The sequence below is a fragment of the Macaca nemestrina genome, chromosome 13 (assembly GCF_043159975.1).
Source record: "Macaca nemestrina isolate mMacNem1 chromosome 13, mMacNem.hap1, whole genome shotgun sequence".
NCBI lineage: Eukaryota > Metazoa > Chordata > Mammalia > Primates > Cercopithecidae > Macaca > Macaca nemestrina.
The window spans coordinates 70,256,753-70,268,780 of NC_092137.1; the positions used below are offsets into that span (position 1 = coordinate 70,256,753).

Here is a 12,028-nt window from a genome sequence, read left to right on the forward strand (position 1 = left end):
CTTTCCCCCGTGGTCAGTGAATTTGCTTTGGCTGAACCAGGGACGATTTCTACATGGCCTTGAGGCCACAGGCATATGTAGGCAACTGCACACCTCAGGGTGCAAGGGGTTACACCTGTCCCTTGCTCAAAAGTCATGGGAAGTTGCTAAACAGACCAAAAGAAGAACCAGCACGCTTACTGCTCTCCGTCCTCCCCTTTCCCACCCCACCCTCAGCTGTTAGCTCACAGAGGGTCAAAACAAGCAAGATAAAATCTGTCCAACTCACAGCTTCAAAGGAACACAAGTTAGACATGTGACCCAACCGCACCCAGCCTTGTCCCTCCCAGGTGCGTGGCCCTGGAAGGCCCAACCCTCCGGCCTCGTGGCCCATGTAGACGCCGGGTGGGCAAAGGCTTTCATTCCAGACCCAGTGCTGCCCTCCCACAAGATCCCAGTCTGAGTTTGGTCTTCCTGTGGTTCTCCTTGGAAGCCAGGCCCAGCTCCACAGCGCCTCCTCCTCAAGCTCACCTGGCTTCCTCCAATTCGATCTGGGGGAGGAGGTGATGCGGACCGAAGTCTTCACGGCAACCTCAACCCTGAGGGCCCAGAGTCAGTGCTGGAGCCACCTACCAGGAGTCACTTCCACAGCCCTTGAGGCTGAATGAGAGCCTTTGGGTTCCTGGATAGCGGAGAACACAACCCAGACATGGCCCTGGGTATGAAACAAATCCTTTCTGAACCTGACACCAGACTTTTCCCCAGAGGTGATTTTTAAAAATTATTTTTTGAATGCTTTCCAGATTTGAGTGAATGAATGAATGGGTGACAATGACCCTAAGTCATGGCCTTCAAGGCCTGTACACTTGTGGGTTAAGAAAGCCCCTTCCCAGCCTGGCATCGCTGGCCCCCTCCCTCTCCCCCTCCAGGCACAGAGTGTCCTGGAAGGGATAATGGCACAATACGGCCTCTCCACACCTTATTCCCACCATCTCCCGTCGCTGTGCCCCCACCAAAGCACACACAGAGTCCCAAATCAGACCAACCTATAGGAACAGAGTGCCCCCCACAAAACACACACACTCATACACTGAGGAGATACAAATTGGGCAAAAATGGAACAGGCAAGGTGACTCATGCCTGTAATTCCAGCACTTTGGGAGGCCGTGGCAGGTGGATCGCCTGAGGTCAGGAGTTTGAGACTAGCCTGGCCAACATGGTGAAACCCTGTCTCTACTAAAAATACAAAACTTGACCGGACATGGTGGCGCACACCTGTAGTCCCAGCAACTCGGGAGGCTGAGGCAGGAGAATCATTTGAATACGGGAGGAGGAGGTTGCAGTGAGCAGAGATCAAGCCACTTCACTCCAGCCTGGGCTACAGAGTGAGACTCTGTCTCAAAAAAAAAAAAAAAAGGAAAAAAAAATGGGCAAAAATGTAGAAATTTAGTTTTACTGAACTTTTTTGTAAAATTATGGGAATTCCCAGTGTCTCAAAAGAAAATGACAACCTCCAGACAAGCACATTTAAGTAAACAACGTAAAGGCACTGGCAGCCACTGTGGGTGGGAAGTCATCAGCAGTGGGAGCCCTGCCCCCTCAGGGTTCCGTCATTGTTTTGCAGGTGTGATTCCTGCTTCCTCCACCATTCTGTAAGTTGTGTAAGATGCTGTTGAAAGAGCACGGGACTGAAAGGCAGGAACCTCACGTTCCAAACCCAAGACTGGCCAGGTAGCTGCGTGACCTTGGGCGAGGTCCTCTACATCTCTGGGTTATCATGTCTCCATCTGTAAAATGAAGGTTGACCTTCTTGTATAATTTCATGTCTTGGGTTTCTACTGTACTCTCACTCTACCTGGCCCATTACCACCTAGGAGGGGCCTAATAAATACAAATGAAAAGTGGCGCCAAATGATTTTTTTTTTTTTTGAGACGGAGTCTCGCTCTGTCACCCAGGCTGGGGTGCGGTGGCCGGATCTCTGCTCACTGCAAGCTCCGCCTCCCGGGTTTACGCCATTCTCCTGGCTCAGCCTCCCAAGTAGCTGGGACTACAGGCGCTCGCCACCTCGCCCGGCTAGTTTTTTGTACTTTTTAGTAGAGACGGGGTTTCACCGTGTTAGCCAGGATGGTCTCGATCTCCTGACCTCGTGATCCGCCCGTCTCGGCCTCCCAAAGTGCTGGGATTACAGGCTTGAGCCACCGTGCCCGGCCGCCAAATGATTTTTCAGTCAATATAACCCCAAATCTGGTTTCAGCTAAGATTTGGATACAGAAAGTACCATTTCCCCACAAGTTCAATCGGAAAGTTGGGTGGAATGCATCTTTGGAGGGCCACAAGGTGGAAATTAAAAGAGTAACTCTAGAGGAGTGAAGAAAAGGAGGTGACAAGGTGGCCAGTGGGACCTGTTGGTGTCACCCTGAGTTGTATCATTCCAGGCTGTCTGGCCCGTCCTCTAGGTCATGAGCCCCAGAAGTGGGTCCCTGCCCTTGGGTGGTGAATGACAAGTGTGGGTATGGATCCCCCAGACACTAAATTCAAACTCAGATATCCCTTACCCTGCCCCAGCCCATAAAGGAAGCAGGCTGGGGCTCCATGGGCTTCCTTTGCACAAATGCAACTGGCCAGGTGCCTGTTTCTGGCTACAACTCTCTGCAGGGCGGGCATGCTGGCAGTCTTGGGCCTTAAGGCCAGCCAGTGATCCCAGCACTCTGAGAAATGCTTGCTCCAGCTCCCAGAGAAGCCTCTTTCCCAGGGGCTCTGTGCTCTCCCAACACTCTCTCCACCCCTCCAGGCCTCTGGGGGAGTCTCCTTGGGGAAAGTTTTCCCAGGCTGGTTCTGAGCATGGTCACACACTCATCCCTGGATTGTTGCCCCACAGAGGGGACACAACCCGGAGGGCCAGGGAGCTCAGTCTGAGAATGGGATCAGCGCTGCCTCACCCACCAGGCCACTGTGGGAAAACAACTTTGGGCCCCATTTTCCCCTTCATAAAATGAAAACAACAAGCCCAGCCCATCAAGCAGTTATGTGGATTAAAGGAGATAACGCATCAGGGCCTTAGGTCAAACCCAGAGCTAGCTCCCATTCACCCTGATGATTAGGCAGAGCTACAAAAGCCCTCAAAGATTACACCAACCACAGGCCACAGCAAGGCATGACAAGGTTAAGAAAGCCCTTTCCCAGCTTGACATGGGTGAGGGTGTCCTGGTGAGGCAGTGACTGGGAAAGGCCCCGAACACCGGAAGCAAACCTCGCGCCCTCCGAGGTGGTAGCAGCCCGTGGACAGGAGAGCCAGGCTGCTTCAGAGGTCATAGAACCTTCCCCTTCATTGCACAACTGAGTAAACTCCTAGACGATGAGTGACTTGTCAGAGGCCACACGGCAGGTCTGTGCCATTTGGACAAGAGGCTGTATCTTCTTCGTATTTCTTCTCCGTGTGGCCAGATTATTTCCTTGGATACTCATGTGTGTTTCAATGGTTGCATTTTTCCTCCTCCTCCCATTCCAAGGTGGTCTTGGACCTGTCCTCTTTTGGGTGTCCCTGCTGCAGGAGACATGTTGTTTGTTTGTTTTTGTTTTTTTGAGACAGAGTCTCATTCTGTCACCAGGCTGGAGTGCAGTGGTGCGATCTCACCTCACTGCAACCTCCGCCTCCCAGATTCAAGTGATTCTCCTGCCTCAGCCTCCTGAGTAGCTGGGACTACATGTGCGCACCACCATACACAGTTAATTTTTGTATTTTCAGTAGAGATGGGGTTTCACCATGTTGGCCAGGATGGTCTCAATCTCTTGACGTCATGATCCACCTGTCTCAGCCTCCCAAAGTGCTGGGATTATAGGCGTGAGCCACCGCACCCAGCCAGGGACGTTTGAGTTTCAGGACCAGGTAGAAGCCACCCCAGGCCCTTCTCTCCTTTGCCTCTTTGTTCCAGTATCTGGGCTCCTTGTAGACTCTCAGGGAAGAGTCTTGGGAGAAAATGAGAATGCAGAGGGGAGGAGGAACTGGGGACTGGGAAGAGGGCAGAGGCCTGTACTATGTCTCTCTGGGAGGGGCAGGACACAGAGGTGAGGAGGCCAGCCCTGGACATGGGACCCCCCTCAAACTGGGCACAAAGGCCCCCAAAATGGCCTGGGGGCAGAGTCTCAGCCTCATGAGGCCCTTGAGAGTGACAGGCCCCTTGCATGCCCACATTTCTGGGCAGCCTCCTGGATTCTGGGGTGACCCTCACTGGATGGGGCCTAATAATGACCAAGATGAAGTTTCCGCCTCCTCAGGCACCATGGGAGCTCAGAGTTGGAACTGAGTTGATTTCAGGAACGTTTCCTGCCACCTGGGTTGGTGGACTGAGCTCCACGCTCTCCACATGAGGCATTGCTCGGTCCCCTTCACCACACTGCTCTCTACACCACCATCACCCACTTGTACGATGCTTTACACGGTGACTTCACGACCATCCATCCAGTACCTGAACAGGCCTAAATTGTGCCCGTTTAATGGATGAAAAAACTAGGGCTCAGAATAGAATGAGTTTTCTCCCTGCCACTGGCCTGCCCTAGCAAGCAGGGAGCCTCATTGTGAGTTCCACCGCCCTGGGCAGGCCTCTGAGGGAGAAACCAAGTCTGTACAGGGAGCATGTGGGCAGCCTGCCTTCCCCCATGGCCCCTTCAGTGACTTAGTAGGATGCAGTACCAGTCACAGCTTCTAGATGCTCACCTGACTCTGGCTGTGTGTCACCTGGAGTGGAAGCTAAAGATCTAAACACTGACAAAAATTCCTGTAGGTGACTGAGAAATCAAAAACAAAGAAAACCGACTGGCCACCAAACAGATGAAAAAATCCGTAAACTCATTAGCAATGAATTAATGCCCATTAAAGTCACATTGTTATTATCGCTGTTTCTCTTTTAAGTTGGCAAAGTCTTTTTCTCATCCCCTGCAATCAATGCTATTTGTGGGAATATACATTTATATAATTTTCATGTATACATGCACACACATATATACATATGTGTGTATGTGTGTATTTATCTAAGAAGCCTCACAAATATTCACACCCTAAATACAACATGCTATCTTGGAATGTATCCCAGTAAAGGACATTCATGGAAAAAAAATGAGTGAAATCCCAAAATATCTGGAGTTTACTTAACAGTATCATACCAATATTAGTTTATTAGTTTTAGCAAATGTACCCTGGTTAGGTAAGATAGGAACGTTAGAGGAAGCTGGATAAAAGATATATGGGAACTCTCTCTACTATCTTTGCAACTTTCTATAAATCTAAAATTATTTTTTTTATTTATTTATTTACTTATTTAAGACGGAGTTTCGCTCTTGTCGCCTAGGCCGGAGTGCAATGGAGATATCTCAGCTCACTGCAATCTCCCCTTCCTGGATTCAAGTGATTCTCCAGCCTCAGCCTCCTGAGTAGTTGGGATTACAGGCACCCGCCACCACGCCCAGCTAATTTTTGTATTTTTGGTAGAGATGGGGTTTCTCCATTTTGGCCAGGCTGGTCTCAAACTCCTGACTTCAGATGATCTGCCCACCTTGGCCTTCCAGAGTGCTGGGATTACAAGCGTGAGCCATTGCACCTGGCCTAAAATTATTTTAAAATAAAAAGTTGTTTTTAAAGTTCACATTCTTTTACCCAGAATTTCACTTCTCAGATTTTATCTAAAACTTATCAGAGAAATAGATCAGAGAAAGGCCATCCTTTACTTACAAGAATATTGCACCACTTGTGATAATCACAAAAAAATATGAAAATTATCTACATGTCCAAGAACAGTAAGTAGATTAAGTAAATTATGCTGCATCTAATGATGATAAAATGTGACCAGAAAGTATTACATTATAATATTTATTGATGTGGCAAATGCTTATAATAGAAGGTTAAGTGAAATAATTAGGACACAAAACTAGATACACTTTAAGCTCAATAAAAATTTTTTAAACTATGTACTATATATTAATAGTTACAAATGGATCATATAATTAGAGTGAATCATATTTTCTTCTAAATGCATTTATAAATTTTTACACAAAGAAATATGTTTTTAATCAGGAAAAAATGGTGTTTGTTTATTTTGAGATGGAGTCTTGCTCTGTTACCCAGGCTGGAGTGCAGTGGCGTGATCTCAGCTCACTGCAACCTCCGCCTCCTGGGTTCAAGCCTCAGCCTTGAGTAGCTGGGTTTACAGGCACATGCCACAATGCTCGGCTAATTATTTTGTATTTTTAGTAGAGATGAGGTTTCATCATGTCGGCCAGGCTGGTCTTGAACTCCTGACCTTAAGTGATCTGCCCGCCTTGGTCTCTCAAAGTGCTAGGATTACAGGCGTGAACCACCATGCCTGGCTATTTGCTCTACTTTTAAATGATGCACAGGTTGGTAGAGCCCAGTTGCCTGTACCCCCAGAGCCAGGTCTATGTAGGCAGAGCAGGTGGCCATCTGCAAGATGGAAGGGGCCCTGAGGAAGTGATCTTAACTGCAAATCTCTCCCTGTGAGTACCTTCCTCTCTCCCTCCCTCTCATCTATCCATCCATCCATCCATCCATCCATCCATCCATCCATCCATCCCTTAGGGACAAGAGCTGCAATGATCAGGAGGCCTTACAACAGGGATCTACTCTTCAGAGCTACCCTTTGAAGTGGACACTCTGTGATTAAATCTCTTTTATTGAGGCTAAGCGTGGTGGCTCACGCCTGTAAAGGAGGATCATTTGAGCCCAGGAGTTTGAGACCAGCCTGGGCAAGAGAGAGAGACCTCATCCCTACTAAAAATTAAAAAAATTTTAAAAAAAATAGCCAGGCCCCTTGGCACATGCCTGTTGACCCAGCTACTTGGGAGGCTGAGGTGAGAGGATCACTCAAGCCCAGAAGTTCAAGGCTGGAATGAGTTGTGATCCAGTCATTGCATTCCAGCCTGGGTGACAGAGCAAGACCCTGTCTCAAAAAATAAGTTTTCTAAGATTTTTAAATTGACCACTTATGTGGAAATTAATTGATCAGAGCTTTCTAGCCATATGGGTAGCTGAAAGGGGAGGAGGCACATGAGGTACCAGCTTTACTAAAGAAAAGAGAAAGGGAGAGGTTGGCAGCAAGCAGCGCCTCATGGAACAGATGCATCTGGGTGAGGACAGGAGGACACTGGACGCTAGGAGTCATCAAGCAGAGCAGGGAAGACAGAGTCATGCAGGCTGGGCAGTCCTGGGGGCTGCTTCCCCCACTTCTCAGGCCTGCAGCTGGTCACCACGAAACCTCAGGCCTCTGAAGTGTGGCCCCTCAGACCTGAAAGCCCTTTAAGATGCCCTGAGCAGATGCCATTGCTGTGTCAGAACCCTGGATCAGAAAGGGCTGGCAAGGCTGGCAGGTGGGCCCCTCTCCTCACCCTGTGGGGGCCTCTGGAACCCTCAGCATTTCTTTATTTTTTTGAGACGGAGTCTTGCCCTGTCACCCAGGCTGGAGTGCAGTGGTGTGATCTTGGCTCACTGCAACCTCCATCTCCCAGGTTCAAGTGATTCTCCTGCTCCAGCCTCTCAAGTAGCTGGGATTACAGGTGTGCACCACCACACCTGGCTAATTCTTGTATCTTTAGTAGAGACAGGGTTTCACCATGTTGGCCAGGTCGGTCTTGAACTCCTGAGCTCAGGCAATCTGCCCACTGCGGCCTCCCAAAGTGCTGGGATTCCAGGCATGAGCCACCGTGCCTGGCTGGAACCCTGGGTATTTCTGTCTTCCTCTCATTGGAGCCTCTTGTACTCAATGCTGAAGGTCTCCTAGTGGCCTCCCCATGAACACATTTTTGCAGGATTTGGCCAAGAGCGAAGTAAAAAGAAGAGCTGGTTTTGAAAAGGCAGAAGTAGGAAGAAGCAAATGGGGATTTCAGCACTGGCCTGAGTTCTGTTTCCTAGGGCATAGGGAATTCTGTGAAGAGCAGGTGAGGATTTGGCCTGGGATTCTCAGGGAGGGACCAGAAGGCAGGAGGCCTCAGAGCAGGGCAGCCCTTTGGGCAAAGCTGCCACCTCCTGCTCAGGCCCGGCTAGGCTGGGCTGGGCTGGGCTGGGTGCGGCAGGCAGGGAGATGGTGTGTTGAAATTAAAATTGGTGGAGGAATTTGAGGAATGGGGGAGGGTGGGGGAACAGTTATTACACAGTTCTGTGCATGAGGGCTGACCCGGAGGGCCTAAGCAGGCACTGGCGTGGAGGTGGGAAGGTGGGGGATTCTCATGTGCGGTGGTCAACAGTTATGCTTGTCCAGCAACTTCTGCTTCCCTTCTTCTGGACAGCACCTCACTTTTCTGAGGGGGAACTACGTCTCCCGCAGTTCCATCATGGTCCCGGTGGGGCTGTCAGCACAGGATCCCAGCCAGCCAGTAAGACTGTCTTAGAGATTTGAACCTGGAGGTCACACAAGGAGGCTGGCACCGCATCTGCCCAGCGGCAGTCTTCCTATTCCTGAAACCCCAGTCCCTCCTTTCCCAGCATTCCTGAGGTCTTGGGATTCAACTCCAACTCTATGAACTAGGAAGTTTTATTTTCATTTTTATTTTTATTTGAGACAGAGTCTCACTCTGTTGCCCACCACTGGAGTGCAGTGGTGCAATCTCAGCTCACTGAAACTTCCACCTTCCAGGTTTAAGCAATTCTCCTGCCTTAGCCTCCTGAGTAGCTGGGATTACAGGCGTGCACCACCACACCCAGCTAATTTTTGTATTTTTAGTAGAGACAAGGTTTCACCCTGTTGGCCAGGCTGGTCTCAAATTCCTGACCTCAGGTGATCTACCTGCCTGAGCCTCCCAAAGTGCTGGGATTACAGGCGTGAGCCACCATGCCCGGCCAGAAGTTTTTAAATAAATGCTCTTTTTGGCTTAAGTTCATTAAATCCAAACGACACCTCATGCAAAACCTGAGCTATGGTAACAATAATCCCCATTATTTGCAGCATAAATACACTGAGTTCTACCCTGTGCCGAGAATAGTGTGGGACACATCATATACATTAATCTGATTCTTCTTGTACAGATGCAGCAACTAGGACATAGAGATAGAGATCGTGTCTAGAGAGCCACATTTAAAAGAGATAGAAAGGGGATTCAGGTCCAGCTTTTTTTTTTTTTTTTTTTTTTGAGATGGAGTCTTGCCCTGTCATCCAGGCTGGAGTGCAATGGTGCAATCTTGGCTCACTGCAACCTCCGCCTCCCAGGTTCAAGTGATTCTCCTGCCTCAGCCTCCCAAGCAGCTGGGATTGCTGGCGCCCACCACCATACCCAGCTAATTTTTTGTATCTTTAGTAGAGACGGGTCTTCACCTTGTTGGCCAGGCTGGTCTTGAACTCCTGTCAGGTCCAGCTTTATCTAGCTTCCAAACCTACGCGCTCTCTCCTTCTTTTCTTTGCTCTTCCCTCTCTTCCTTCCTTCCTTCTCTCCTTCCCTTCTTTCCTTTCTTCCCTTTTTTCTCTTTCTTTTGGAATCAGACCTCAGGGACAGATTTCTGAGTTAGCCACACTCCTCATTTCCTGGCACCTGATCGCCATTGGTTCACGCCAAGTCCTTTCCTTGTTTCATGATGCACATTCTTCCCATCTCACCAAACCCCCTTCCCATGGCCCCATGATCATGGCTCACATGTGATGGGGCCTGGCCTTTCACCAACAGGCACTCCAGATACTTGGTTGAGTCAAGCCTTTGGGTTTCTTTGTGTCCTTGGGGATCAAAATCCACTTTTGACTTAGGAAACTTTTCAGCAGTCCCATCCATTGGCCAACCCATCAGCCCTGTTATGGGCTCAGCTCCGGGCTGGGCTGAGATATAGAATTGGTAAGAAAGGGAAACTTCAAGAAGTTTAAAATTCCTTCCATTCAACAAATGCATATGGGCCACTGACTTCCTGTGCAGGTCCGGGATAGAAAGATGAATACAACTTTCTGGCCCCTGAAAGCCACGAACCTAGTAGACAATTAAGCAATTACTACCTTGGGTCACAAACTGCTGTAGACAAGGTGGTCGAGATCTCAGACAGACATGGAACCCAGCCCTGGACATGAAGCAGATGGCAGTGTTAGCCGCAGAAATCACAAAGAACCATGCACCTACATAAGCACAACTGTTTCTGCTCACCCGTCTCGGCATTGTGCAATCACAGTGGGCAGACTGCTCATCAAATTTGGAGGGGAAATTTGGAATGGCCAGACTTAAAACACAGACTATGTGGCAAGCAGTAATAAAAACTCACCGTCGGGACCGGGGGAATACCTCAGAGAAGGAAGCAGTCATCCTTGACCTATGGAGACTCAGAGTAGGGGGCCTGGCAGACTGTCAAGTGGTACACAGATGTCCCCATCCATAGATGCCTGCCCAGGAGCAAGCAAGGCATTTAACATGAATCCCAATCAAAAGACAAGTGCAGAAAGCTCTGCCCTCAGGTAGATTCATAGCTGAGCCTGCTTCCTGCACGGGCAACTCTATCTACATGAGGCCCAGGACATGTGGCGGTGGGTAGTTTAGCTAATGGGGGGAACGGTCCTCCCCAGCAGCCCCTCTGCTCAGCAGCTGAGAAGGCAGCAGTGAGCACTCCCCTCACCCAGAGACACACAAGTGTGCCCAGAACGGAATCTGCTCATGAGGGGCTGCCCTCTGGGGTAGGTCAAGGCATCCCAAACCAGCACATCCATGTGGCGACACCTACAAAGGCTCTATAACTCAGGTCTGTGTCCCCAGCCCAGCAGGGCTGAGCAGGAGGGAGCCCACACTGGAAGTGGAATGACAACTTCCCAGACCCTCAGCCATGAAGCAGACCACAGGCGCTGCCCTGAGTTCTGACAGCAGTCCCAGTTCCTCTTCAGGACCTGGGGACCCTTTAATCCAGATGGTGGGGGGCAAGAGAACCTTAAGATCCCTTTCTGGGGGGCCCTCACTGCTATCTTGCTGGGCCAGGCGTCACCTTGCTGTGTCTGCTTTGATCACACCCACTGGGACACCATTTGGGGTTCCAGCTGTGCACACCTCTCACTGTGCGCCAGGAGAGTGGGAGAGGACTGGGAGGCCACTTAGTGGGCAGATTCTCAGCCTGCTCTGGCTGGAGCTGAAGAGGCATCCTGTCGCACAGTACACAGCACATACTGTGCAATGCTGTCCACCCCACTCTTGCCTTGTGGGGTCTGAGGCCTGGCAGAGAGGGGGCTTAGAACTGTGGAGAAAGCCCTGCAGAGGATGTGCACCTTCCTCTGGGCTTTGAGAAATGAGCCACCTTGGGTTAGGAAGAAAGGAGAAGAAGTAGGAATGCTGCTCCTGGGGAAGGGATCAGGGAACAGCCGGAACGAAGATGCAGGGGTGGGAATGGGTGAGAAGTCTGGCCTGAGTGAGGAGAAGGCACTGGGAGGAGGAGTTCTGAAACACAGCAAACCCCTAGGCCAATTGCCAGCCCCTCCTGGTTCCTTCACTGCAGCACCAGGCACAGAAGCCGCGATGTTCCCCAAGGCTATGTCCTTCTCAGCATCTCCTGTCTCCCTTCCCCTATCCCTCACCCCTGGTCCAAGTAGCCAAGCCCCAGGATCACAGGAAACCCACGGTGGGCTGTCCTTGGCCCCTGACACTTCAGTCCCATTCTTCTGGGCCTCTTGACTCTTATCTTTGCCCTGGATGGACTTTTACATTCGGCTCGGGGTGGTGGCTCACATCTGTAAACCCAGGGCTTTGGAAGGCCAAGGCAGGAGGATCACTTGAGGCCAGGAGCTCTAGACCAGCATGGGCAACAAAGTGAGATCTCATCTCTACCAAAAAAAAAAAAATTTAGCCAGGCGGCACATGCCTGTAGTCCCAGCTACTTGGGAGGCTGAGGTGGGAAGATCACTTGAGCCCAGGAGTTCGAGGCTATAGGGAGCTATGATCTTGCCACTGCACTCCAGCCTGCACCACAGTGAAACCCTGTTTCAATAAATAAATAAATAACAAATAAATGATTGTCTCAGAGCTGAACAGGGACTGGAATGGGAAGGTCTTGGGACCCCGTGTAGGTAGGACACTTACTGACTGGGTGCCACCTTC

General features: G+C 50.2%; 1 protein-coding gene across 14 annotated transcripts in view; it reads right to left on the minus strand.

Moving 5' to 3' along the window:
- LOC105465213 (aspartic peptidase retroviral like 1) overlaps window positions 1-12,028 on the minus strand; it is a 147,433-nt gene that overhangs the window by 17,174 nt on the left and 118,231 nt on the right. For 2 of the 14 annotated variants that reach the window (XR_011611841.1, XR_011611846.1), the window contains exon 11: window positions 511-661. The exons of 7 other annotated variants lie outside the window; for them this stretch is intronic. The gene's annotated coding sequence lies outside the window, so the exon portion shown is untranslated. 5 more of the 14 variants (XR_011611843.1, XR_011611851.1, XR_011611850.1 and 2 more) reach the window with 5 other exon arrangements.